Here is a 6000-nt window from a genome sequence, read left to right as displayed (position 1 = left end):
GCTTCCGATGCCCTTAAACTCATGGGGTCTGGCATCACTCCTTCAAGAGTCTCTGTGTCGTTCGAACTAGATTGAGTTTTTAGACGGGGTCCTACGAACGAGTGGAGGCTAGGAATCGAGCTACCAGACCCCCAGCTAGGACGGAGGGTGGGCTAAGCATAGCTCGAATTGCTTTCCTCTGGCACGAGACCCTTTGGTAATATCCTTCCAGACCTCAGGTGCATGTGGGGTGCCTCTGGCTGGGACCACCTAAGCTAAACTGAGGTTCTTGGAATTTTTTGTTAATTCCTTAGCGACCCCAGAAGTATAGCACCGGTTGGTGGGGTAGTACCACTGCACTGGATGGTAGGGTAACATAATAGCATCGCTCGGTGAACTACGGGTATAGTAACAGCGGTGTGATACAATTGAAAATGACTCGGCGGGATAGTATAGTGACAACGACATAGTACGCAGACAACATCAGATGATGATATTTCACACAGCGATGGGCGGTACGATGTATTAACATGACAATAGAGGGGAACGATTACGACTATGGACAGAGGGATAGGTTCACCGCACCGGCAGTGGGATAGTACAATAGCAACGGTCAATGAGGAACCGCTGTAGCACCGGGCAATGACCTGTCAGATTAGAGTGAAAGTTACTTTGACAAGCATTAACTCCGAGTAGCGGGATAGACCGTGGTCACGGGTTAGGTCGGCAGGGAAGCACTACAGTGCTAGGTCAACAACGTTTGATCGGTGATATTTAGCTAAAATGTCGGTCGGCAGGGAATCTGGTCGGTGTGATACGCGTCGACTTGGCGAGATAGTCAGTCTCAGTTGTGCCGATTGAGATTGGGTGATTTTTGAAGATTTTACAGTTTCTGTTCTTGTTTTTTGTGATGGGGGGGTTGCTACATACCTAATCTACCTACTCAATCAGAAAAAACTTGAAAACAAACACTTTTTGGAAGTGAAAATGCAAAAACTCAAAAAAGGCAAGTTTAGAAGATGAAACTACTTCAAAACTTGACAAAAATCCTTAGTTTTGTTGTTTTTTGAGTTGATTAGACCACAGACACACCTTAGCGATCAAGTTTACTACATTACTATCAACTTGGAACACCAAAAAGCAAGCAAAACAGGCTGCCCAAGCTCAACAATGGCATTCCTACATGAAAAAATAGATTTTCGTCCTCTCTCTCTCTCTCTCTCTCTCTCTCTCTCTCTCTCTCTCTCTCTCTCTCTCTCTCTCTCTCTCTCTCTCTCTCTTTCCACCTCTCTTCTCTCCTACAACTCCACTAACAAGCTCTGAGTTAAGCTTGAGAACTTGTGCAATGGGTAGATATTGAAGGAAGAAAAGTGCAAATGCAAAAGCATACCTTTTATCCCTGGCAGTGGCACCACAAATGTGGTGTGGTCTCAGCAATGACTCACGTGTCATGGGGTAGTTGAAGATATGCCAACGGAGCTTCCACTCCCTACTACTCCTTGTGGGAGCAATGCATAGCACGAGTTGTCCACAAGTGTCACTGAAGCGGCCTTCGGATTGTTGCAATGTGGTTTCATGTGAGAGAGAGGGAAGGTGAAGAGGGGAGGGGGAGAAGGAGGAGGAGGGAGAAGGGAGGATGAGGAAGGGAAGAAGGAGAAGGGAGTGAAGGGGGATAGAGTGACAACCACAAAGGCACTAAAATGGAAACAAGAGAACACCCAAAACACTCTCTTGGAAGAGAAGAGGGAGCTTGTATTCAAACTTGTGCAAATGACAATGAAGACTAGAGTCAAACTTTTGGCCTTTTATACAAGTCACGTTTTGAAGGGAGGGCCAAACCTTTTCCTTTTTAGCACTCTCCCTCACTTTACAACCATGGTCTCTTGGTCTTGTAGGGCGCCAAGGTATATTGCTCTTCTTATCGACTCTCCCTACTAGCGGAAATAGTGCTTGTAGTAACCATATTAAAGCGCTTGGGACATACCTAGTATTAGGAGGTGATCCTAATCGGTTCCCAAATAGCGCTTGTGTTAGCCTTGCCACTCCTAGGCTCGGGTGATTTGGGGCTCAAACTCCTTGAGTTTGAGATGTCTTCTTTCATGGCTATTTCTGTTGGCGTCGCTATTTCCTGTGGATGTGGAACTGAACAGTGCAAGGTGCATGCACTTTGAAGTGTGCATCTCCTTGTTCCAACACCTCCTTGTTCTGGGCGGGGGTAGTTGGAATGTACAACCTGTGCATGTTGCCTAGAATATTTGTACTTTTGGGAGGGCTTGGGGTATCAAACTCCCTGAGTTTGAGCTATACTCCTTCCGTGTGCACATTGCTTGTAATCTTTGACCTTGGTATATTTGGGTATCAAACTCCCTTGAGCTTTTCTTGTTGAAGTAGATCATTCGGCTTGGTCACCTTTACTCATTGATTACCTTGCATTTAGTGGTTGTACTTGTGGATGCTAACAAGCTCAAAAGGAAGGGTAAAGGATCTTTGTTGCCCAGCCCCAAGATTCCTCCATATCCCCTAACCCGCGGTCCAAGAAGGCCATTCGAGTAGGTGACGACTTTGACTAGGTGCTCATCCAAGACGATTCTGATGAGGAGACAACTCCTCTTGCCACCTCCTCTTCTTTCGAACAATCTTCCACCCAGGGAGACCTTGAAGTGCCCCTGATCCTAGAGGTGAACATACCCCGTATTTGGATTCACATACCCCGTTAGGTTCATAGTCATGGACTTCACTCGACATCCAGGATATGAAGCTATCCTAGGTAGGCCCTTCTTGCAAATGTCTAAACTCGTGCATGACTGGTGTAATGATAACATCTACTTGTGGCAGGAGGAGCAAACCATGAGAGTGGACTTGCACACCTACAAGGCCCACCCATTGTCAGGACACCTCTTTGCTACAGAATCTGACACCACCGCCTCAACCACCTCCATAAAGCTATTCCAACCATGTGACAGGGAAGAGGATGAGAAGGAGTTTGATGACTTCTGGTATGCACCTCTCCCCGAACCAGAATTCTCGCAGAATTGGATGCACATCTTAGCCAATATAGATGTCCCAGAAAGAGTAGGGTTTCAGATCACCACTCCAAAGCGTGAGGGTCTGACCCCGGTGGTTCCCTTAAGAATGTTTAACATGCTCAAACCTCGAGAGGTACCTACAATAGATACCAGCCCACTACAAGGGCTACATGATTCAAGATCGTAAGACCTCATACTAGTAGGCCAAAAGGTCTCAGGAGGACGAATGTCCTCAAGGGTATGATGGGCCATCCTTCGTCAAGGAGGTAAACCTAGCCCCGAAAGGGCAAGACCCCCAACCCGTATTCGTCACCGCTGACCTCACCCCCAATGAGAAGAATGCCTTAATAGCTCTCCTACAAGAGTACAAGGACTCCATGGCTGTTGTCTCTGTGCTAACATGGACTTAAGTAGTATAGAATGTGTGTGTAGATTAGCGGCAAAGCTTTGCTTGTACTTGCGTAAGGCTAGAAATAATCCCTCTTAGAAATCCAACTTGCATGTTCTACATGCAAGTTCTACATGCGAGTTCTACATGCAACTCCTACATGCAAGTTCTACTTGCAACTCCTACATGCAAGTCCTACTTGCAACTCCTACTTGTTGCAACTCCTACATGCAAGTCCTACATGCAAGTCTCTCTTTCTCTCCATCTTGTCTATTTGCAACAACAGACTAGTGGAGTTGGTCCCACAGAAAGTATACATAGGTCCAGTCATTTGGATGGATAAGTAATTTTGCAACCGATAGCTAGTGGCCTCCCATCATTGACCATTATATGTTTTAGGTTCTTTGTTGTGCAAAAACAATGCTATGTATTTATTATCTTGTTTAAGACGTCAGCCTTACGTGTTGGGTGCCTGTTTTGAGTGGCTCCACCCCTTAGCTTTCATTGTATCTGGTTTTCAATCTCATAGATCCTTATACGTTGTTGTGTGGTTATGTTCTAGGTCCCCAGATGGTGCCATGTAGGGGTTCCTAGGATGCCCTTTGGGATGTTCTCTCAGTTAGCAACAAAGAAAATGATTTTCTTGTGTGTAAAGGATGTTCATGTTACAAAACATTACTTTGACAAAGCATAAACATGACCAACTGGTCAAACCTAAGCATGCAAGGTTGGGCGCAAGCTGCCACTGAACACCATGTAGCTAGTGCATTTACCAAAGACCACAGGAGGGAGACGCACGTGTTAGGGAGTCATCAAGAGCTATCGCTATCGCCATTGCTGATACACACAAATCAAGTCATATTTCAAAGTCATTGTGTGGATCATGATAGGATGTCCATAGTCACGTAGTGGCCACGTGTCGCTCATGCGATGGCTGCACAAAATTTTGCCATGGTCCTGTGGGAAACACTTACTATGATACCATGTTGACCAAAATTCAAGAGATTTCTTACACCCTTTTCTTTGAATTATGAGAGAGAGAGAGAGAGAGAGAGAGAGAGAGAGCGGGGGAGGGGGCATGCAGAAAAGGGGGGGCAGAGGGGGGGGGGGGAGAGAGAGAGAGAGAGAGAGAGGGGGGGGGGGGGGAAGGAGCGCCGGCGGGGGGTTGTGAAAGGGGGAAGAGGGGATATAGGGGAGTGGAGAAGAAGAGAGAGTATGTGCACGATTAGAGAGAGGGAAATAGACATTCAAAGAGAGAAGAGAGAAGAGAGAGTGTGTGCTTGCCATTTTCGGGCATGGTCACCAAAAAACATCCCCCATGAAAATGTCATAATAGTAATAGTTTACTTCAATATATTCCATAAGATTTCTGACACAAGAAGACCAGTAATTGCAAAATCTTAGTAACATTGCAGCACAACATGTAACGTAAGAGAATATAGGAAGTCCATTGCTTTTACAAAGACCAAAAAATGGGAGTTATAACATTGAAAAGATGACCTGCGCTCATTATAGAGTGGAAGATCTCCCAAACTATTGGAGTGAAAGAGTATTTAATCTACGATATCATAATTCCTATGAGAAGACGCATAAGACTAAACTCCCTTCATTGCAAGAATGACTCACAATGAGCAAAAGCTGTGACACTATGATAGCAAAACCCATATCATGAAAGCCAAAAAGAGGGCGTGGGTAGAAGCAACCGCAACTTGGCTGACTATGAAACACCAACTACTATCTACTTTCTGAAATAAAACATCTTTCATGCATTGGAGGTCCCAATGACACAACCTTTGATTACGGGGTCCCAATGAAACAACTTTTGCAGAGCTCCCATGAATCGCATGAATCGTACCTGAAGGTATGCACTAACAAACATTCGCCACATATTACTAGAAACCATATGCAACTACGTTCCCGAAAATAAGGCAGACAATGAAGCCACGAACGAGATGCGTAGGCACATCAGCTCCCACAAAAGGAGCACATAGCCAACCCACGAGTGCAAAGACCAGGCATCCATATCTTCATGGCTTCATCATATCTGCATTCCATTCTATATGGACGCCTTCGTGTTTTATGGGAAATGGGAAATTTGACGCCAAGGTGGCATGTGGTCCCCGACCTATTTTTCCTATCTTTTCCCCACAAATTCCAATGAGCACTTGAGCTCAGGGCTTTTGTGGGAAAAAGGAATTTGTCAAGTATTACAGGGTTTAAAATGACATTTGCCCCAAACATTATGATATTCAACACGGGAAATTAGCTCTTCCTATGAAAATTTATTTCCCACCATGTCATTAGGGTTTTAGTTCTGGGCATGTGAACAAAATGCCTATTCAAAATTTGTTCTAGGCATGCCATTAGGATTTTAGAAATAAAAATATTTAAAATTTGTTATGCTACGAAATTGATGTGTACCATCTCCATCGGTTGAGGTCCACATGTGGGAAGCATGCAATTGTTGAGAGGACATCTTCCTGTCTTCTACGCATCTTCCCCTCGTCTTCACCATATCTTCATGAGAGGAATGCAGATACGGTGAAGACATGAAGAAGACGAGGGGAAGATGCACACAAGTTATAATTATGACTACAATTATATCAT

Source organism: Dipteris shenzhenensis, chromosome 14, assembly GCF_047967505.1.
Source record: "Dipteris shenzhenensis isolate YYH24624 ecotype China chromosome 14, Dip_SZ_1.0, whole genome shotgun sequence".
NCBI lineage: Eukaryota > Viridiplantae > Streptophyta > Polypodiopsida > Gleicheniales > Dipteridaceae > Dipteris > Dipteris shenzhenensis.
This window is presented reverse-complemented; position numbering follows the sequence as displayed.